General features: G+C 43.8%; 1 protein-coding gene and 1 non-coding gene across 2 annotated transcripts in view; one reads left to right on the top strand and one right to left on the bottom strand.

Annotated features, from left to right (window-relative positions):
• The window catches only part of ST6GALNAC3 (ST6 N-acetylgalactosaminide alpha-2,6-sialyltransferase 3), a 375,554-nt gene that overhangs the window by 166,672 nt on the left and 184,909 nt on the right, over positions 1-23,973 (bottom strand). The gene's annotated exons all lie outside the window — the stretch shown is intronic.
• Positions 11,609-11,746, top strand: LOC119927856. The gene has a single exon (XR_005450823.1). It is a non-coding gene; the product is annotated as a small nucleolar RNA SNORA7 (small nucleolar RNA).

The raw sequence follows: 23,973 nt of genomic DNA, 5'->3' as shown, positions 1-23,973 counted from the left end.
GGATTTGAACCCATGACCTCTGACTCCAAAGCTTGGGCTCTTTCCACTGAGCCACGCTGCTTCTCTAAGATGGGGAGGGAAAGTAAAAGAAAGAGAAGCTGACACCATTCTTGGGCCATATGGACTGAGAAGCACTGTAGTCTACTGGAAAGATCCCGGGCCTGGGAGCCAGAAGGACATGGGTCCTAATCCCAGCCTGCCACTTATCTGCTGTGTGACCTTGGACAAGTCACTTAAAGTCTCTGGGCCTCAATTACCTTAAGTGTAGAGTGGGGATTAAGACTGTGAGCCCCATGTGGGATATAGACTGTGTCCAACCTGATTAGCTTGTAGCTACCCCAGCGCCCAATACAATGGCTGGCACATAGTTAGCTCTTAACGGACTAAGCCCCCTTTTCCTCAGCTCCCCCTCCCTTCCACAAAACCTCAACTCGCTCCCTTTGCTCTTCCCCCCCTTCCCCACCCCACAGCTCTTATGTATATATGTATATATCTATAATTCTATTTGTTCATATTGATGCCTATTTGTTCATATTGATGCCTTGCCTTCCCCTTCTAGACTGTGAGCCCGCTGTTGGGTAGGGACCGTCTCTATATGTTGCCAACTTGTACTTCCCAAGTGCTTAGTACAGTGCTCTGCACACAGTAAGCGCTCAATAAATACGATTGACTGAATGAATGAATGTTTACTTGATTTGCTGTCTGTCTCCTCCAACCTCCAGGCTGTAATAATAATAATAATAATAATAATAATAATAATAATTGGCATTTGTTAAGCGCTTACTATGTGCAAAGTACTGTTCTAAGTGCTGGGGAGGATACAGGGTGATCAGGTTGTCCCACGTGGGGCTCACAGTCTTAATCCCCATTTTACAGATGAGGTAACTGAGGCCCAGAGAAGTTAAGTGACTTGCCCAAGATCACACAGCAGACAAGTGGCAGAGCGGGATTCGAACCCATGACCTCTGACTCCAAAGCCCGTGCTCTTTCCACTGAGCCACGCTGCTTCTCTGTGCTTCCAGGCTGTAAGCCTGTTGTGGTCAGGGATTGTCTCTATTGCTGAATTGTACTTTCCAAGCACTTAGTACAGTGCTCTGCACACAGGAAGTGCTCAATAAATACGACTGAATGAATGAGCAAACACCATTAAAAATAAATGAACAATTATAATAATCAAATGACTTTGATCTACAGTACTTTAGCACAAAGCAAGGGCTTAAGAAATACTATAATCATTTATTAACCTACAGGGAGCAGCCAGGTAGGTGGGTTGTGGGCCAGGAAAGTAGAGGGCCACAGAGCAATTCAGAGGAACAAGGAGAGGATTCATTCATTCTCTCATTCTTTCGTATTTATTGAGCGCTTACTGTGTGCAGAGCACTGTACTAAGCACTTGGAAAGTACAATTCGGCAACAGATAGAGACAATACGCAACAACGGGCTCACAGTCTAGAAGAGAGAGACAGACAACAAAACAAAACAAGTAGACAGGCATCAATAGCATCAGAATAAATAGAATTATAGCTATATGCACATCATTAATAAAATAAATAGAATTCTAAATATGCACAAATATACACAAGTGCTGTGGGGTGGGGAAAGGGGTAGAGCAGAGGGAGGGAGTAGAGGCGATGGGGAGGGGAGGAGGAGCGGAGGAAAATGGGAGGCTCAGTCTGGGAAGGCCTCCAGGAGGAGGTGGGTTCTCAGCAAGGCTTTGAAGGGGAGAAGAAAGCTATTTTGGCGGGTGTGAGGAGGGAGGGCATTCCACGCCAGAGGTAGGACATGGGCCAGGGGTCGATGGCGGGACAGGCAAGAATGAGGCATAGTGAGGAGGTAAGTGGCAGAGGAACAGATTGTGCGGACTGGGCTGTAGAAGGAGAGAAGGGAGGTGACGTAGGAGGGGGCAAGGTGATGGAGAGCTTTGAAGCCAACAGTGAGGAGTTTTAGCTTCATGCGAAGGTTGATGGACAAACCCTGGAGATTTCTGAGGAGCGGGGTGACATGCCCAGAGCGTTTCTGTAGATGAAAGGAAAGGAGAAACACATGACACAGGTGCAAACTAGTTATTTCTGCCAGGACCTCTTCAATGAACCTCAGCTCTAATATTAGCAAGAATCCATTTATTAAGTGCTGACAGTGAATTTGAGGCACTACAAAACACCCAATTAGTTATGGTTTCCGCATACTCGATTTTGGGATGTAAATATTGTTTACCAGCTTCTCAGGCTTATTACATTTTCTTCTCGATTCAATTCCACCTGGATGGAGACACGTAATGGCTTTGAGGATAACTGTCCAAGGTAGCAACCAGCCCTCAGAATCTCTGGCAAATGCCCCCCTACGTAGCAGCCCCAAGTACTCACATCACCCCAGCTCACGTCCTCCCATCACACCAAGGTAAAATCTTCACTGGTCATTAGACTGGACGCTCCAGCCTCTGGTTCATTGCTCAGGCCTTGCCTAAAAGATGCTCTCCACATTCCCCTTTGCCCAAACAACCCCTCCCCTCTATCAACACCCCGCTAAAAAACCACCTCCTGCCTGAAGCCATTCCTGGTTGAACTCTGTTCGAGCAGTACAGTTTTTCTAGCTCAAGGGAATATTTCCTTGAAACAAATTTGTTATGCTCTGGGTTCTGATCCATCTGCAGTTTGTGTTCGCTGGTTTCCCCCCATCAGGTTGTCAACCTCTCAAAGGCAGGGACTGTAACTGCTTCTTCTTCTCCTGTATCTTCCCCTTTGTGTGATGCACAAAGTGGGCCCTTTAATTCCTACTGAAGATTCTTCCACCTCCTATATCACACTGAATAGAAGGCTCGTTGGTTCCAATTCTTAAAATTCTCTAGTGAGAGATTCTATAATAGATTAAGCCATTTGGAAACCAGTGAATACGATTTGTCTCACCCAGACAACAATGTATTCCCACTTCCGAATTCTGGTAGTGGCTTCGTGTTTCGTCTATCTCACCGCCAATCCCTTTATCCCTTTCCCCCATCATCTCCCTAGCCTGGAACTCTCCCCATCCACATACACTCAACCATCACTCTCTCCACATTTAAAGCATTATTAAGGTCGCATCTCCTTCAAGAGGCCGTCCCCAATTAAGCTCTATTTTCACCAGCTTTCTCTCCCTTCTGTGTCATCAATGCACCTTAATCTGTGATGTCTGGACATTTGATATCCTCCCCACCCCCAACCCCACACCACTTATGTACAGACCTTTAAATTATACCTTATAAATGACTTACCTATTCATATTAATATCTGTCTCCCGCTCTGGGCTGTAAGCTCATTATGGGCAGGGAACCTGTCTGCTAATCTGTTGTACTATACTCTCCCAAGTGTTCTGCACATAGTAAGCACTCAATAAATTGATTAATTGATCGATTTTCTCAGCATCTCTAACTCATGGGTGCTTCCTCACGGAAGCACCACAATCACCTCTCTGCTTGTGTCCCTCCTGTGTCCACGATCACTGCTCTCAATCTCCCTCATCTCCCTTCCACTCTTTTCCCTTCTAGAATTCTCTACCCTCCTCTTTCTTCGGCTCACCATCATCTCCATTGTTTCAGCTAGATATGCCCAGGGCCAGCTTTGTTCTTTGGTATCCAATTCTTACTGCATCAAGTTTTTGGCCTCTAGGGCAATAATAAAATAGCACCTAATTTTCGAGTTCTAAGTCTCTTTCCTGAGACTTCTTCTCCATACCTCCTTCTTTGATGTGGGCCCTTGGTGCCATCCCACTGATTGGCTGCGCTTGCTGATTTCTTATCCATGTGGCCTGCTCCTTTTCCTTCTTTGACCCTCTTTGCAAAATGTGTTACCTCCAGCCAATTTTCCATTGCTGACCTCCTCTCCTGCTGCATCAACTCGGCAAAATGCTTTGCCGTTCCCAGGTGTGTGACTTGGATGATAAGCTCCTGGGGGCAGAGACCTTGCCTTTTATGTTTTATGCCTTGTAAAGTGCCATGTACACATTTGAAGACTTATGAATAACAAATGGCAGTGGCACTCTGACTTCACAAAATGGCAACTAGAGGGAAACAGATGGCTAAGGGGTGGAAAATTAAGGAATTTCTCTCTGCCTGGGCACTTGCTTAATTTGGCTAAAACAAGCAGTGAAATGCCACATGTAAAATGATTTAGGCCTGATGGGGGAAGTTTGCATGGTACCAATTATTTGAGAGTTGCAAATGGAGATGCGGAAGACAATAACTTTCTGGAAACTGAAACCCTTTGTAAGAAATGAGCCCGTTGTTGAGTAGGGACCATCCCTATATGTTGCCGATTTATACTTCCCAAGTGCTTAGTACAGTGCTCTGCATACAGTAAGCGCTCAATAAATACGACTGAATGAATGAAATCTTCAAAATCAGACCTGAGCCCATCGTAGCTGACACAAGCCAAAGCCATAGACCAAGCAGACACACAAAATGGAATCAGAAGCAGCATGGCCTATTGGAAAGAGCATGGGCCTATAAATCAGAGTACCTGGTTCTAATCCTGGCTCTGTTTTAAAAAATGGTATTTTTTTAACATTCACTATGTTCCAGGTACTCAGGTTGGATACAGTCCATGACACGCATGGGCTCACAGCCTTAGTTCCTGTTTTACACAGTAGGTAACGGAGGCACAAAGAAGTCAAGTGTTTTGCCCAAGGTCACATAGCAGTCATGTGGTGGAGTCAGGATTAGAACCCAGGTCCGACTATTCCCAGGCCCATGCTCTTCCACTAGGCCATACTGCTTCTCTTATGTGTGTCTCTCCTCCTAGACTGTAAGCTCGTTTTGGGCAAGGAATGTATCTGTTTATTGCTGTGTTGTACTTTCCCAAACTCTTAGTACAGTGCTCTGCACACAGTATGTGTTCAATCAATACGATTGATTGAGTGACTGATTGCCTTATCTACTTTGTTACCTCAGGCAAGAGACTTAAAGTCTCTGTATCTCAGTTCCCTCATCTGCAAAATGGGGATTTAATACCTATTCTTCCCCTATTTAGAAAGTTAACCTATGTGGGGCCTGATTATCTTGTATCTACCCAGCGTTTAGTACAGTGCTTGCCAAATAGTAAACACTAAACAAATACCAGAGTCAGAACCTTGGTTCCAATATGCTGATTCCCTATTTAGGTCTTTCATTGTCCCACTTGCTCCTGACAGCAGTGTTCTGTTGATGACACTTTTGATAAGCTTCCTGTAGTCCTTTCACTTCCACTTTTCTATAACCTGTCTTTCCTCCCCTTGTGTATACACTGTCTTTTCCCACTTCAATGAAACTTGGATTGATTTCCCTACCAGACCTTCTTCTGCATTTTCCAGCGACGATGATGGTCTTTGGAAAAAACTTAGGATTTACTTCACTTAAAAAAAAAAAATCTTTGTGGTAAAATGTTTTCAACCACCTCTTCCATTTCCCTCAACCACATGTGAAAGCACTGTAGTAAATTCAGCCATTAGTATAAGAATGTATTGTGGGTAAATTCATTTCTGCTGCTTGTCATCAACATCGGTGCAGTGTCACCATGAAGCAGGCCCATGGAAGTGTTATTTGTTTTTCATTTACAAAACAAATAAGAATATGGAAATAGTCTCAGTCCATTTGTTTGATGAGGTTCCTAAGCCAGTAATAAACAAATCAATACAATTAGTTTTGGCTCATCATCATTAAGAAACCTTCACTGATGGGACCCAATTTAATTATACCTCTTGCTCTTCAACAAAAGAATCTATTTGAAATGGGTGTCCCTTTTCAGCATTTATATAAGGGGAGGGACAGAAATAAGATGTCCATAAAATTCTTAAACAAATGAGCATATAAAGCACAGCATGGTATCCCTGAAAAATACCCTGTCAATAAATTCTTACAAATCCATTTGAGCAATTCTATCTTTGTGTATGGATACTTAAAGGCATTTAGGAGTACAAACATTGGAAGCATTCATTCATTTATTCATTCAGTCGTATTTATTGAGCGCTTACTGTGTGCAGAGCACTGTACTAAGCACTTGGGAAGTACAAATTGGCAACATAATGGAACTCACTAAGCAGAATGGCTTAGTGGTGTACTTTCCAAACGATTAGTTAAGTGCTCTGCACACGGTAAGCACTTAATAAATACGATTGAATGAATGAATGAATAAATGAAAGAACACCAGCCTGGGAGTCAGAGGCCCTGGGTTTTAGTCCCATCTCCCGCCTCATACCTGCTGCGCGGTCTTGAACAAATGGATTAACTTTTCTTTGTCTCAGGTTCCTCAACTGCAAAATGGGAATTCAACATCTGTTCTCCCTATTATTCTGGAAGTGAGTTCCATTTGGAATCTGATTATCAGGCATCTATCCCAGTGCTTAGTACAGTACTTGACATATAGCAAACATTTAGCAAGTATAATAATAATATTAAACTTATATTAGAAGAAGAAAGATGAGAATGAAATATAAACCTTCAGTAACGATTCATTCACTCATTCATTCATTCAATCGTATTTATTGAGAACTTACTGTGTGCAGAGCACTGTACTAAACACTTGGGAGTACAAGTTGGCAGCATATAGAGATGGTTCCTACCCAACAATGGGTTCACAGTCTAGAAGGGGGAGAGAGACAACAAAACAAACATGTAGATAGGTGTCAAAACCATTCGAATAAATAGAATTCTAGCTATATAATAATAATAATGGCATTTGTTAAGTGCTTACTATGTGCAAAGCACTGTTGCATATCATTAATAAAATAGAGTAGTAAATATATACAAATAACATAGAGTAATAAATAAGTACAAATATATACAAGTGCAGTGGGGAGGGGAAGGAAGTAGGGCGGGGGGCGATGGGGAGGAGGAGAGGAAAAATGGGGCTCAGTCTGGGAAGGCCTCCTGGAGGAAATGAGCTCTCAGTAGGGCTTTGAAGGGAGGAAGAGAGCAAGTTTGGTGGATGTGTGGAGGGAGGGCATTCCAGGCCAGGGGGAGGACGTGGGCTGGGGGTCGACAGTGGGACAGGTGAGAACGAGGCACAGTGAGGAGGTTAGCAGCAGAAGAGTGGAGGGTGTGGGCTGGGCTGTAGAAGGAGAGAAGGGAGGTGAGGTAGAAGGGGTCGAGGTGATGGACAGTCTTGAAGCCGAGAGTGAGGAAGATCTTGTCTTAAGTGACTAAAATATGACCAACCACTGGAATTTTCAGTTTCCACTCATGGCTCTGTCTCTGCCTCCGAACCACTATATGGGTGTTGTACATAGACTCTTGCATGCAACTGCAAAGTACTACACCTCCTCACCCACTATGCTAGAGGGAATCTTTTTGGCAGGAGTGAGAGCATTCGAGTAGGGCTACTCAAACCACTAGCAGTGTAACTGATTCCTTCGCAAGGGTTTTCAATTCTGAAGTCTTCATAAATGTGCTGAGGCTCATCCGCCATTCATGATGGGAAAATCCATCCTGATCATCATCATCATACAAAGTTAAGGTCTTAATGAATCCCACTGTTATCAAAGACACAATTCATTATGTCTCAGAATGGGATTCTGTTAGAAAAACTCCTGTTAGCACTCTGTGTTGATTCTGTAAAAATGAACTGCTAAGCAAACGAGCACTTAACTAGTGTAGTTTCCCATATGAAATAATGTAAAGTCAGTCAGTCAGTCATTTTTATTAAGCTCTTACTGAGTGCAGAGCACTGTACTAAGCTCTTGGGAGAGTACATCGTAAAAATATAACAGACACATTCCCTGCCCACAATGAGTTTACAGTCAAGAGGGGGAGACAGGCATAAATATCAATAAATACATTACAGGTATAATAATGGTATTTGTTAAGTGCTTACTATCTGCCAAGCACTGTTCTAAGTGCTGGGGGAGATACAAGGTTATCAGGTTGTCTCAGGTGGGGCTCTCAGTCTTAATCCCCATTTTACAGATGAGGTAACTGAGGCAAAGAGAAGTTAAATGATTTGCCCAAGGTCACACAGCTGACAAATGGCAGACTTGGGATTAGAACCCACGATCTCTGCCTCCCAAGCCTGGGCTCTTTCTATTAAGCTCTGCTGCTTCTTCCAAGTGCTGTGGGGCTGGGAGCAGGGATGAATAAGGGGAACAAGTCAGGAAGATGCAGAAAGGAGTGAAAGAAAAGGAAAGGAGGGCTTAGTCAGGGAAGGCCACTTGGAGGAGATATGCCTTCATTAAGGCTTTGAAGTGGGGGTGAGTAACCATCTTTCAGTTATGAGGAGGGAGGGCATTCCAGGCCAGAGGCAGACAAAAAGGTGGACAAAAGGTTGGCGGCAAATAGACGAGATTGAGGCGCAGTGAGAAGGTTACCACAAGAGGAGTGAAGTGTGTGGTCTGGGCTATAGCAGGAGAGTAGCAAGGTGAGACAGGTGGGGGCAAGGTGATGGACTGCTTTAAAGTCAACGGTGAGGAGTTTCTCTTTGATGTGGAGGTGGACGGGCAACTAATGGAGGTTCCCGAAGAGTGGGGAAACATGGCCTGAACACTCAAGTGGATTAATACATACTCAAGAACCTCAAAATTGACCAAAACAATATAAATGCATGCACTGGAATAATAGCTAACACTACTGAGTGCCTTACATGATCAAAAAGCAATCTAAATATGCGCCAATATTAAAAGATCAGGTATTTAAACAATTAAATCTTAACATATGGGCAGATCCAAGCACTTAGTGCAGTGCTCTGCACACAGTAAGTGCTCAATAAATATGATTGAATGAATGAATTTAAAAAAGTCTTTGCTAAAAGCTTTGCATATGTTGATCTGATGCTCACCTGAGCCCAGACACTTCAGCAGAAAATTGAACAGCCAGACTAAAGCTCTTTCAGTGTTTACTACTTGGAGCACTTGACTGCTCAAAGAGCCACCTGACTGCTGCCTGGCAGATTCAGTGCCCCTGCTGCTTTCCAGCAGAGTGCTACTATGTTGTACTTTTTGAGATTTGCCCCTTGTATGACTGATAACTAATTTTAATGCAAGCCACAGCAGCTGTGCGCACTCCTATTGTTCAGCGGGCTCATGTATGTGCAATTCACAGTATGTGGGCATCGGAAATAGCAGGTGAGTAGTGTGAAAGCACCAAAAGGAACTCCGATATTAAGATTCAATAATGCTTTAAGGACTAGCCATATTAAAATCCAGTACTGCTTTGTTAGAAAAGTGCTTAAAAAGAGGTATTATAAAGGGAAATGGCTCCTGCTTTTCAGACTTACTGAAATTTTTTGAGGGGGAAGAATGCAGTGGGATGAGAAGTAACTCTCCTCCCCTATCTCTAAGCAGGAGAGTTTCCCAACAAAGCTGAAGACATGGTTGTCTGACTCAGTCCTGTTCTCAAAATTCTCAAAAAGTGTTTCCACAAGGGATTTAAAAATGATTGGGTACAGCATTTTTTGAGAATCAACTAATTCTTTTCTTTCACACTTTGAAGGAGACCTTGACTTAATGGCTTCTTCCAACTTTGCCTGAATTCCAGCTTCATTGTTACTACCAATTAATCAACTGATTAGAGAAGCAGCATGGTTTAGTGGAAAGGGCACGACCCTGGGAGTCAGAGGACTGGGTTTTAATCCTGGCTCCACTACTTTTCTGCTGTGAGACCTCGGCAAAATCACATAACTTTGTGCCTCAGTTGTCAAATGGGAATTGAGACTGTGCACCCTATGTGGAACAGGAATTGTGTCCAGTCCAATTATCTTAAGTCTACCCTAGTGCTTAGTACCATATAAATAATTGATCGGTAATATTTATTGAGCACTTACTGTGTGAAGAGCACTGTACTAGGTGCTTGGAAGAGGACAGTATTACAGAGTTGGTAGGCATGTTCCCTGTACACAAGGAGCTTACAGTCTATTGCTACATAATAATCGATCAATAGTATGTACTGAGTGTTTGCTCTATGCAGAGCACTGTATTAAGAGCTTGAACGAGTATGATTGGGCTAATAGACATAATCGCTGCCCACAAGGAGCATACTATCTAAGAAAGGATATGGACAATGAAATAAATGATAGATAGTTTAAAGATATGCACATAAGTACTAAGGTGGAGATGGGATAAATACCCAAGTGGCTAGGTGATATAGAAGTGCTGAAGAGGCAGAAATAAGGAGAAATTGAAATAGGGTAGGGAAATGAGAGACAAATCAGGGAAGGCCTCTTGGAAGAGAAGTGATTCCAGAACTCTGAAGATGGGGAGTGCAGTGGTTGTGATGTAAAGTGGCAGGGAAATCGCAAGCAAATTGAGAATGTGCGCAAGAATGAGGCACAGTGAATAGGTTGCCCTGAGAAGATCCAAATGTGTGAACTGGGAGGGAGTTGGACAGGAGTGAGGTTAAGAGAGCTGACTGATTGTCCTGGGTTCTAGTCCTGGCTTGCCACATGTCTGCTGTGTGACTTTGGGCAAATCTACTTCCTTGGGCCTCAGTTACCTCATCTCCAAAAATGGGAATTAAGTCCATGTGGCACAAGGGCTGTGTCCAACCTGATTAACTTGTATCTACCCCAACACGTAGAACAGTGTTTGGCACACAGTAAGTGCTTAATAAGTACCATTATTATTATCATTATTATTTTATTAAAACAAATGTTCAGGAGTTTCTTCTTGATGCAGAAAGGAATGGGCAATCACTAGAGGTTCTTATGGTGATAGTATATCAGTGGATGAGTGTTGGGCTGCCTCCCCTGCTAGACTGGAATATCCTAGAAGGCAGGCCATGGGTCTTACCTTCCTTGTTAATCATCTCAGAACTTCTTTACAAAGTCAACACTCAAAAAGTGCTTTGCGGGATGCCGATGACTGCCTTTTTCTGGAAAGGAAAGTACTCACACATCTATTAACTAAATGAACCCCGCACAACCCTAGATGATGGTACTACCTCAACTTCACAGGTGGGGAATTTGAGGCCTAGACTTCCCTAGTGAGTCACTTATAAAATACTAAAATTTCAAAAGACAGTAAAGACTCAAAGGAAAGTATAAATTAAATAGCTACAAGGTGGAAAATGGCCATCACGTGTTCAGGTGAATCACAACTCTGGCATTTTCTCCTTCCTGCATATTTAGACCAAGTTTCTATTTGTCCTCCAAGTGTCCTGACCATTCTTTTGGCTGATTGCCAATTTCAGCTCTTCACCAGTTTCCCCTGTTATAGGCGTGTCTGTCCTATGTGATGGATTTGGATGATCAACTACTCAGAAAAGGGTCTGTCTTTATACATTTGTAAAGTACTAAATAATAATAATAATAATGGTATTTTTTAAGTGCTTACTATGTGCCATGCAGTGTACTAAGCACAGGGGTAGATACAAAGTAATCAGGTTGTCCCACGTGCGGCTCACAGTCTCAATCCCCATTTTACAGATGACAGAACTGAGGCCCAGAGAAGTTAAGTGACTTGCCCAAAGTCACACGCTGACAAGCGGTGGAGCCGGGATTAGAACCCATGATCTCTGACTCCCAAGCCCCGGCTCTTTCCACTAAGCCACGCTCCTTCTCAATAAAGAATGAATGCTTTTATAATACTGATGTTCATTGCACCTAAGAAAAGGAATGTATTTTAAAAGATTGCTGAATGAGACAGACCTTTAAAATATGGACCCTAAAATTGGATACTCTTCTCAGGATCGCACCTGGAGAGTTTCTAGTACTCTACAAGTCTTGGCTATGGGAGGGAGAGTTAAGCAGAGGTATATCCATTCCATTCCTAGCTTGGCCAGTGGCTAGTGAGTGGAAGGCAATCGGTTACAAATCAAAACTCACCTGTGCTGGGCAGCAGCGGCAGGGGAAAGAGGCAAGGGTAGAAACTCAAATTAACTGTGCAGAAGTACAGAAGCAGCATGGCGTAGTGGATTAATTTTATTTTGTTAGTATGTTTGGTTTTGTTCTCTGTCTCCCCCTTTTAGACTGTGAGCCCACTGTTGGGTAAGGACTGTCTCTATATGTTGCCAATTTGTACTTCCCAAGCGCTTAGTATAGTGCTCTGCACATAGTAAGCGCTCAATAAATACGATTGATGATGATGATGATTTAGCATGGGGCTGGGAGTTAAAAGGTCATGGGTTCTAGTCCCAGTTCTGCCACTTGTCTGCTGTGCGACCGTGGGCAAGTCACTTCAATTCTCTGTACCTCAGTTACCTTATCTGTAAAATGGGGATTATGACTCTGAACCGCACACGGGACAACCTGATTACCTTGTATCTACCCCAGGGCTTAGAACAGAGCTTGGCACATGGTATGTGCTTAACAAATACCATCATTATCATCATTATTATTAAGAAGGCAATGGAAAACCACTTCCATATTTTTTACCAAGAAAACTCTATGGATACACTACCAGAACAATGGGGCATTCTGAGAGAGATGTGTCCTTAGAGTCGCTATGGGTGGGAGATGACGCGACAGCATAAGACGAAAAAAAAATGGATATTCTTAGTTCTTCAATTTTCATGGACTAGGCATCTTTTTCACAGATGATTCTTTCAGCCAGATTTACTGGCTGGTTTACATATCTACTTACAGATTTACTCTACACTTGCTCTCCAAACCCTACTCTCCTAGTCTTATACCGGGCACCTAGACGGGAATACAATTAGTCAAGACCTTGGTCAGACAGTCCTGCTGCCTGCCCTGCTTTCCTGCTCACAGGGCTGGACAGCCAGGAAGTCCATTGAATCCAGGGTAGGGAGGAGTAAAGAGTCACTATTGTGATGCAGCTCAGAGCTATGAGAGCAGGTGAGCAATCAATGATACTTACTGAGCGCTTAATGTGTTCAGACCACTATAATAAGAACATGGGAGAGTACTACACAACAGAGATGTTAGGTGTTTCCAATGATCTGCTCATTTAACGAGATAATTTCTTTGGAAGCAGTTGCTGAAGGGACCACATTACAGGGTCACAGTTTACAACAGATTCTTTTTATTAAAGCAACTTACTGGCTCTAGATGCCTAGCTGCACTATCCCAGCAGAATCCGGTGGTCGCATACCTTTGCAAAACTTGTGCCCTTAATAGCCAAAGAAATCCCAACTCTCAAATGCTTCCCAGATTCCTTCCCTGAGTTCCCAGTCCAACAGAGAGTACTTTAGGATGAGCAGCTTCTTCCTTTCTTTAGATGATCCTTTGAGGGAATATGTGGAAACCTTGTCTCAAGGAAATTCCTCTTCTGATAATATAAACAGTTCAGCTTCCTCCAGTCTTTTGATGATAGTGTGCAGGAGTCTTTTTCAAAGACAGTTCCTCTCCTGATGATGTAAACAGCACTGAATCCTTGCCTACAGCTGATATAATGAGGGATCATGCAAAAATCTCTTTTCAAAGGAAATTTCTCTCCGGATGATAATAATAATAATAATGGTATTTGTTAAGTGCTTACTATGTGCAAAGCACTGTTCTAAGCACTGGGGGGATACAAGGTGATCAGGCCATCCCACGTGGGGCTCACAGTCTTAATCCCCATTTTACAGATGATTTAACTGAGGCACAGAGAAGTTAAGTGACTTGCCCAAAGTCACACAGCTGACAATTGGTGGAGCTGGGATTTGAACCCATGACCTCTGATTCCAAAGCCTGGGTTCTTTCCACTGAGTCATGCTGCTTCTCAGTGGTGTAAACTCTCAGCTACCTCTAAAGTGTAAAGAAGAGGAAAAGGAAGAAGAAGTTGAGGGGGAGAAGAAGGAGGAGGACGAAGAAATGGAGGATGGGGAAGAGAAGAAGAAGGAGAAGGGGAGAAGGAGAAGGAGGAGAAGAAGGAGGAGAAGGAGAAGGAGAAGAAGGAGAAGGAGGAGAAGAAGAAGGAGAAGGAAAAGAAGGAGAAGGAGAGGGATTGTGGTATGTGTTGAGCATTTACTATGGGCCAAGCACCATTTTAGGCAGTTGAGTAGATACAAGACAATTGTGTTCCACATGGGGCTCCCAATCTAAGTAGGAGGAAGAACAGATACTGAATTCCCACGTTGCAGTTGAAGGAATTGAGGCACAGAAAAGTGAATTGATTTGCCCAAGGTCACAAGCAGACAAGTGGTGGAATGGTATAAAAACCCAGATCCTCTGATTCCCAGGCCTGTGCTATTTTCCCAAGACCATGCAGCTTCTCTACTCTCTTAGGTATGAGCACAGAACTGGGATTGGTAATTAGGATTCATGGAAGGTAGAGAGGGGCTTTGCTTCTCAATCCCAGTGCTTTTGATGCTGCTGCCTTTCAGAAAACAAAGTTTTTCCAGATAGGTCAGTTTTGTGGGTGGAAATAAGTTCAATAAAATTTTTCTTTGACAATTTCTCAGTCATTAACATGTGGAGGGAGACGCGTCTCATCCTTTCAAAGAAATTTCAGGGACCTTTTTTGGTACATGAATATCTCAATAAGCACCTTGATTTTCCAATGTCAAACTTGACACACACTGAGTTCATGGACAGGATAGGTGGCTTTGATTTGTCTGAAGAAGTCTGATTTAGAAATAGCTCATTGCCTAGTAGTCAAAATGGACCCTTTGAAGTTCTAGGGACTAGAATTTGATCATCAAAAACTGGGCAAGAGCCTTCTGATTTCGGAAGTAAAATATTTCTAGAACTTTGAATTTGCTGAGATAATGAGCAAACCAAGGTTGATCACCTGCTATCTATATTGAGCATATCCAACAATGGAATTCCATTGTTTCTGACCTTTATTCAAACAGGAAGAGTCTCAGTATTAATATTATTTCATGATTTCACTCACAGCTAGAATGAATGTGATGGCAGTACTTCAGTCCAGTGTAAATCTTAGATGCCATTTTACCACCTGAGGCACAGGGCCTCAAACACATAATAATAATAATAACAATAATAACAATAATAATAATAATAATAATGGCATTTATTAAGCACTTATTATGTGCAAAGTACTGTTCTAAGCGCTGGGGAGCTATGTGTGTGAAGTGTGTGTGTGTGAAAGTGAAGAAAAGGCAGTGTAGAACCTCAGAAACGAAAGGATGCTAAAAAAGTCTTTGAGAGGCTTTTTTAGTCCATATATTAGTTCCAAGAAACTACCCTATGTTTTGAAAATCTTAAGCTTTCACAATATTCATCAGAAAACTGTTGCAGTGCTTCCCCACTGTGTATTGTGAGAATGTTCTTTCTTAGGTATGGGTCATATCCTCCCAACTGCCACCTCATCACTTACTCCCCCACAACTCTTTCAGGCATAGTAATTTACATACTCTACAATTTAAGCACTTATCAATTCACCTAACCACCTTACCATTCTTTTTTCTCCTATCTCTGTAAATGATTATGTCCCCGTTTCCCTGGAGAGATTATACAGTCCTTGTAGGGGGTCATGCCTTTTACCTTTATTGTACTCTCCCCAAGGGCTTAGTACAGTGCTGTGCACACAATAGGTACTCAATAGATGCTACTGATTAATTACTGGGTAAAACTCCCAGCAGGTTCTACTTAAATTCATTCCTGAGTGGTGCATAGGTTTTCAAATATTTGCACCCTCCACCTGCATACAGCTGAATTACAAATGAGCCCCCCATTATAAAAAAATTCTAATTCAGGATAAAGGTCCTGGGGTTATTTGAAACTGGAAAAGGCTGAGAGGAGGGCAAATAGCAATTTCTAATTTTATTAAGACATTACAGGAGAGCACCCCAACCCTTCTCCTCTGAGATAGATCTAACTTCAACTACACAGGAGATCTTAGAAGACACAGAAGGAAGAATTGTTTACTGAGGACTTCATGATTAATTATTCCACGGCCATTTTAAAAGTACCATAATCATTTACCCTCAGTTTTTGAGGAATAAATAAAAGATTTAAGCATGATAGAGGCATGCACCAGAATAGGAAGAAGAGTAGGGTCAGAGCACCAAGGGTATAGGCTTACAGGATGTAAGAACTCTTGTACAGGGGATGAGGGGGCACTATCATAATTCATTAAGTGTCTATTTTGTGCAGCATTTGAGAGAGTGCAAAAGAAATGAGACACAGCCCCAAGTATGGTGTTACCTTCCTTTCCTTTCTCCTGACCTCCTCTTTTTCCATTTTTTTACTGTATTTGTTAAGTGATTACTATGTGCTGGGCATTATACTAAATGCTGGGTTAGATACAAGCTAATCAGGTTGGACACAGTTCATGTCTCACATGGGGCTCACAGTCTTAATCCCTATTTTACTGAGGCATAGAGAACTTAAATGACTTGTCCAAGGTTACCCAGCAGACAAGTGTCAGACCTGGAATTAAAACCCAGACCATTCTGACTGCCTGTCCATGTTTTATCCACTAGTCAATCTGCCTTCCTTATTGCTAGGCTTATTTTACCACATAATAGCCTTGCCCTTGTTTTTCTGTTGCCAAAATAATGAAGAAAAGGGAGGGCAATTCTGCAAGCAAAAATGGTAATCACCCATGACCCAGGAAGTGCAGAGATTTCACCTTTCCTGGAGGCAAGAAGATGGAGTAACTGAATGGCATCCTACAATTCCATTCCGTCAACATCAACATCAATCATATTTATTGAGCGCTTACTATGTGCAGAGCACTGTACTAAGCGCTTGGGAAGTACAAATTGGCAACATATAGAAACAGTCCCTACCCAACAGTGGGCTCACAGTCTAAAAGGGGGGAGACAGAGAACAAAACCAAACATACTAACAAAATAAAATAAATAGAATAGATATGTACAAAAGATAGCAGTTCTATTATTTCTACAATGTCCTCAAAATCTGTACCACCATGTTACGGTTCTATTTTATTTTCAGTCTTAAAGTGACATCAATTTATGGTCTCACTTGAAAAAACTCTTCACAGGTGATCATGAAAGCTAAAGGTAGGTAGGTGTTTACCATCTAGTTACAAGGGACAACTACAATATTCCGCCTTCAGAAATGAAGAAAATAAATCTTAACGTACATTCATTCAAGATTCAAATTGATCAAGATAGAAAGACTTTCCAATGTTTATTGAATAGTTGGGTAACCTATTTCAGTTCTATAATTGCATGCTACTTCAGATTAAAATGAAAGATAAACTTCATAATTATCTCTAATCACACACCATAAATTGATACCACTAATGGCCAACTGTTGAACATAATCCCCCTTCCTCTATGTTTCTGTTTTTATATTCTCACATTATTTTATGAGCATTTTTGATTAACAATCATTTTTTTCTGATTTCTTCTACCAGTGGATGTTGCTACCACCAAATGCTTGAGCTTGGGCCTATCAAGGTAACATAATAATAATAATGATGGTATTTGTTAAACACTTACTATGTGCCAAGCACTGTTCTAAGCACTGGGGAGGTTACAAGGTGATCAGGTTGTTCCGGGGGGGCTCACAGTTTTAATCCCCATTTTACAGATGAGGTAACTGAGGCACAGAGAAGTGAAGTGACTTGCCCAAAGTCACACAGCTGACAGCTGGCAGAGCTGGGATTTGAACCCATGACCTCTGACTCCAAAGCCCATGCTCTTTCTGCTGAGCCATGCTGATTTGATAATGGAATGAGTCATTAATAAGATATGGAATTACCTGATAAGGGATTAAAATGTATTGGATTTCAATCACTGGTTGTCAGCGACTCAACCAGGTTCTCCTAATGATGGGGGGAACTCTAGATTGGTGTGATATAAAATCAATGCCCAGTATCTCCTCCTTATCTCATAATGCCTAGGAGGCATATATCCTTTGTCCAACAAATATATTTCACGTAGAATATCTCAAATGCTGGGTCCCCCTGCCTTCATCTCACCATAATACATGGTTTGAATTCACTCACCACTGCCAAGAAAATCTAAACAGGACCCTGTCACCCATCATCCGGGGATGGGTTCATTTGGTAATAGGGGCGGCGAGAGAGCGAGAGAAAGAGAGAGAAATAGAGAGAGAGAGACAGAGACAGAGACAGAGACAGAGACAGAGACAGAGATAGAGACAGAGAGGGGATGGAAAGCCTGAGTTTTATATAAAATTTATTCCGCGAGGCGAATTGAATTATTTAATTGTTTAGGCGCAATGAACTGAACTTCCCTTTTGGGAGGAATGTAATCAATTAGTAATATTAGAGCTTCCCTAATGGGAGGAACATATTCAAACATTAGTCACGCGTGGCAGAACACCCAGGTCCCACCCAGGTGGAATTCCCTTACATTTTGTTTGCACATGACGGGGCGGCTAGCTTTCACCCACGTGCACTTCCCACTCGGGAGGAATCCACTTGAGTTACGCACCCATGGGGGGAAGTCCCTAGCTCCCACCCACGAGTATTTCCCACTTGGGAGGAATCCATTCATTCATTCCATACCCATGGCGAAGCGCCTGGCTTCCAGCCCCGTGAGCGTCCAGTGGGACAGGGCCCTCACTCCCCCATCCCATGGCTCCTCACTTGGTGCAGGTAGAGCGGGCTTCTCACACGCTGGACAGAGGGGCCCTGCAGCCATCTGCTGCAAGTCTCATTCATTCATTCATTCATTCATTCATTCATTCATTCATTCATTCAATCATATTTATTGAGCGCTTACTGTGTGCACAGCATTGTACTGAGTGCTTGGGAAGTACAAGTTGGCAACATATAGAGAGGGTTCCTACCCAAAAATGGGCTCATAGTCTAGAAGGGGAGACAGACATCAAAACAAAACATGTAGACAGGTGTCAAAATCATCAGAACAAATAGAATTAAAGCTATATGCACATCATTAACAAAATAAATAGAATAGTAAATATGTACAAGTAAAATAGAGTAATAAATCTGTACAAATATATATACAGGTGCTGTGGGGGGGGGGAAAGAGGTAGGGCGGGGGGGTGGGGAGGAGGAGAGGAGAAAGGGGGCTCAGGCTGGGAAGGCCTCCCAGAGAAGGTGAGCTCTCAGGGGCTTTGAAGGGGGGAAGAGAGCTAGATTGGCGGATGTGCAGAGGGAGGGCATTCCAGGCCAGGGGGAGGATGTTGGCTGGGGGTCGATGGTGGGACAGGCGAGAACAAGGCACAGTGAGGAAGTTAGCGGAGGTAGAGGAGAGGAGGGTGCGGGCTGGGCTGGAGAAGGAGAGAAGGGAGGTGAGGTAGGAGGGGGCGAGGTGATGGAGAGCCTTGAAGCCGAGAGTGAGGAGTCTCGATCCTCGGCCTAGAGGGCCAGAGGCCACAGGTATTTATCACCTGTGCTCCTAGGTCATTCCAGCTTTGTCCTCAGTTTATCCAATCTCTGCCCTCCCTCCTCCTCCATACCTAGTTTGATTGACACAGGGGCGAGGGACCCCTTCTGTATTCCCAGCTTGGACTGTCAATCTGGCAGTTTTGGTTGTGGGGGCAGTATCCCACCCTCACTTCCAAGTTCCGCCTGCTGGCTCAGATAGCATTTGACCTTGAAATGGCCAGTACCCCTGGGTCACCTTGGGACTGAACCAGAAAAGGAAATCGAGTATTGGTGATTTTCCAGTGAATTTAGATTTTATAGGAAAGAGTGCTTTTCAATCAGGTGCTGGTGCTGCTAGTAGTATTTCAAAGTACTTCTTCCAAGTCCCTTAGGCGTAACACAGTAGGAGGATGAGTGAGGTATGCTTGAGTACTTTGAGAAGCAGCATGGCGTAGTGGACAGAGCACGGGCCTGGGAGTCTGAAGGTCATGGGTTCTAATCCTGGATCCACCATTTGTCTGCTGTGTGACCTTTGGCACGTCACTTCACTCCCTCTGCCCCTCCGCCAAGCTAGCTCTCTTCCTCCCTTCAAGGCCCTGCTGAGAGCTCACCTCCTCCAGGAGGCCTTCCCAGACTGAGCCCCTTCCTTCCTCTCCCCCTCGTCCCCCTCTCCATCCCCCCATCTTACCTCATCATCATCAATCGTATTTATTGAGCGCTTACTATGTGCAGAGCACTGTACTAAGCGCTTGAAGGGACCTCCTTCCCTTCCCCACAGCACCTGTATATAAGTATATATGTTTGTACATATTTAGTACTCTATTTATTTATTTATTTATTTATTTTATTTTGTTAGTATGTTCGGTTTTGTTCTCTGTCTCCCCCTTTTAGACTGTGAGCCCACTGTTGGGTAGGAACTGTTTCTATATGTTGCCGATTTGTACTTCCCAAGCGCTTAGTACAGTGCTCTGCACATAGTAAGCGCTCAATAAATATGATTGATTGATTGATTGATTCATTTCTCTGTGCCTCAGTTACCTCATTCATTCAGTCTGCGTGTGGAACTGTAAAATGGGGATTGAGACTGTGAGCCCCATGTGGTACAGACTGTGCCCAACCCGATTTGATTGTATCAACCCCAGCGCTTAGTACAGTGCCTGGCACACAGTAAGCACTTAACGAGCACTTACTTTCAACAGCTGGTCTCTGGTTCACCACTCTGAGAAGCAGCATGGCTTAGTGGAAAGAGCACGGGCTTGGGAGTCAGAGGTCGTGGGTTCTAATCCAGCCTCTGGCACTTGTCACCTGTGTGACCTTGGGCAAATCACTTAACCTCACTTAACTCACCTCACTCACTCTCCTCACGTCACTTAACTGAGGTGCCTCAGTTACCTCATCTGTAAAATGGGGATGAAGACTGTGAGTCCCACAAGGGACAACCTGATTGCCATGTATCTACCCCAGCGCTTAGAACAGGGCTTGGCACATAGTAAGTGCTTAACAAATGCCAGCATCATGATTATTATCCTCAGGAGGGCACAGGTCAAAGACCAGCTAAGGCTGGGGGAGAGGAAAAAGGAAGGCAGCTTTGATTAACTATGGACCACAAGGGTGTCTTGAAGCCACTTCCAGGTCCATGGTGCTGGGGGAGATCCAGGCCCCTTTAGTATCCTTATCAATCAATCAATCAATCAATCAATCGTATTTATTGAGTGCTTACTGTGTGCAAAGCACTGTACTAAGTGCTTGGGAAGTACAAGTTGGCAACATATATCCTTAGTATCCTTAGGGAGAGAGAGAGAGACAGACAGACAGACAGACAGACAGAGACAGAGAGAGTGTGTGCATGTCTTTGTTGGGTGGGATGAACAGGGGACAAGGAGGGAAGAAGGTAGACTAGGTACTGGTTAATAAGCTCCTTCCAAGGTGCTGGTCTTGGGTTCCCCCCAACCCCACCAAAAATCAATCACATAAAACTGAAGCAGAGAGAACTCACAGGCATCCATGTGGTCCTTGCTGGCTGCAGGGAGCTGAAGTGGGTAGGGGAGATTTGAGGAGGGGGCAGATGGCATGCCAACCTGGAGCGTTTCAAAATTGTTTGTTCATCTACAGTGCAACAAAAATCAACGAAACAACAGGATCCGTTGGACAAGGGAGAAGTCGTACTGACCTTCAGAAAATGCAAATGGACTTGTGTATATATATCAGAGCCATCTCTTGGAATGAACACAGGCGGCATTCTGTGAGTCACAGTTGGGCTAAATTTCCTCAGAGAGCAAGTGCTTTGAGAAGCCACGTAGGCACTTCAGAGAAGGCAAATGAGGAAATTCTTCTATTGGAATTTGAATTTTTCAAAACTATGGCCCTGCAAAAAACAAAGCAGCTCTGAGAGAAGCCATATGGTCTAGTTGAAAGAGCACAGAACTGGGAATCAGGAGACATGAATTCTAGTCCCGGCTCTGCCGCTTGCCTGCTGTGTCACTATGGACAAGTCAATTAACTTCTCTGTGCTTCAGTTTTTTCATCTGTAAAATGGATGTTAAGTACATTCATTCATTCAATCGTATTTATTGAGCACTTACTTTGTGCAGAGCACTGTACTAAGTGCTTGGGAAGTACAAGTCGGCAACATATAGAGATGGTCCCTACCCAATAACGGGCTCACAGTCTAGAATGGGGAGACAGACAACAAAACAAAATGTAGACATGTGTCAAAATCATCAGAACAAATAGAATTAAAGCTATATGCACATCATTAACAAAATAAATAGAATAGTTTATATGTACAAGTAAAATAAATAGAGTAATAAATCTGTACACATATATATATCCCCCGGGTCTGGAATGCCCTCCCTCTGCCCATCCACCAAGCTAGCTCTCTTCCTCCCTTCAAGGCCCTACTGAGAGCTCACCTCCTCCAGGAGGCCTTCCCAGACTTAGCCCCCTCCTTCCTCTCCCCCTCGTCCCCCTCTGCATTCCCCCCCATCTTACCTCCTTCCCTTCCCCACAGCACCTGTATATATGTATATATGTTTGTACATATTTATTACTCTATTATTTATTTATTTATTTTACTTGTACATATCTATTCTATTTATTTTATTTTGTTAGTATGTTTGGTTTTGTTCTCTGTCTCCCCCTTTTAGACTGTGAGCCCACTGTTGGGTAGGGACTGTCTCTATATGTTGCCAATTTGTACTTCCCAAGCGCTTAGTACAGTGCTCTGCACATAGTAAGCGCTCAATAAATACGATTGATGATGATGATGATATACAGGTGCTGTGGGGAGGGGAAGGAGGTAGGGCGAGGGGGTATGGGGAGGAGGAGAGGAAAAAGGGGGCTCAGTCTGGGAAGGCATCCTGGAGGAGGTGAGCTTTCAGTAGGGCTTTGAAGGGAGGAAGAGAGCTAGGTTGGAGGATGTGTGGAGGGAGGGCATTCCAGGCCCGGGGAAGGACGTGGGCCGGAGGTCGACGGCAGGACAGGCGAGAAAGAGGTACAGTGAGAAGATTAGCAGCAGAGAAGCAGAGGGTACGGGCTGGGCTGTAGAAGGAGAGAAGGGAGGTGAGGTAGGAGGGGGTGAGGTGATGGAGAGTGAGGAGTTTTTGCTTGATTCGTAGGTTGTTAGGCAGCCACTGGAGATTTTTGAGGAGGGGAGTAACATGCCCAGAGTGTTTCTGCACAAAGATAATCTGGGCAGCAGAGTGAAGTATAGACTGAAGTGGAGAGAGACAGAAGGATGGGAGATCAGAGATGAGGCTGGTGCAGTAATTCAGTCGGGATAAGATGAGAGAGTGAACCAGCAAGGTAGCGGTTTGGATGGAGAGGAAAGGGTGGAGCTTGGCAGTGTTGTGCAGGTGAGACCAGCAGGTTTTGGTGACCGATTGGATGTGTGGGGTGAACGAGAGAGTGGAGTCGAGGATGACACCAAGGTTGCGGGCTTGTGAGATGGGAAGGATGGTAGTACAATATAACAGATTTGATAGACTTGGTCCCTGTTCACAAGGAGTTTACAATCCAGACAGGAAGACAGTCATTAAAATAAATTATGGAAATGTGTTTAATTGCAGTGGGACTGAGAGTGGGGTGAATAAAGGGTATAAATCCAAGTACAAGGGTGATGCAGAAGGGAGAGGGAGTAGGAGAAATGCAGGCTTAGGGAAAGCTTGTTGGGGGTGATGTGATTTTAATAATGTTTTGACAGTGGGGAGAGTGATTATTTGTTGGATATGAAGTGGGATGGAGATCCAGGCCAAAGGCAGGTCTATGGGAAAAGGGTCAGTGGTAAATTGGATGAGACTGAGGTACAGTGAGCTGGCTGTTGTTACAGGAGCTCACAGTCTAGAAGGGAGAGACAGACAACAAAACAAAACATATTAACAAAATAAAATAAATAGAATAAACATGTACAAATAAAATAAATAAATAGAGTAATAAATATGTACAAACAGAGATACATACATACAAGTGCTGTGGGGAGGGGAAGGAGGTAAGGCGGGGGGGTGGGGAGGGAGAGGAGGGGGAGAGGAAGGAGGGGGCTCAGTCTGGGAAGGCCTCCTGGAGGAGGTGAGCTCTCAGTAGGGCCTTGAAGGGAGGAAGAGAGCTAGCTTGGCGGATGTGGGGTGGGAGGGCATTCCAGGCTAGGGGGATGACATGGGCCGGGAGTAGACGGCGGGACAGGCGAGAACAAGTCATGGTGACGAGATTAGCGGCAGAGGAGCGGAGGGTGAGGGCTGGGCTGTAGAAGGAGAGAAGGGAGGTGAGGTAGGAGGGGGTGAGGTGATGGACAGCCTTGAAGCCGAGGGTGAGAAGTTTTTGCCCGATATGTAGGTTGATTGGTAGCCACTGGAGATTTTTGAGGAGGGG

This window comes from Tachyglossus aculeatus, chromosome 4 (assembly GCF_015852505.1).
Source record: "Tachyglossus aculeatus isolate mTacAcu1 chromosome 4, mTacAcu1.pri, whole genome shotgun sequence".
NCBI classification, from domain to species: domain Eukaryota; kingdom Metazoa; phylum Chordata; class Mammalia; order Monotremata; family Tachyglossidae; genus Tachyglossus; species Tachyglossus aculeatus.
Note: the sequence above shows the minus strand (reverse complement) of the source record. Positions and strands in the feature narration are given on the sequence as shown.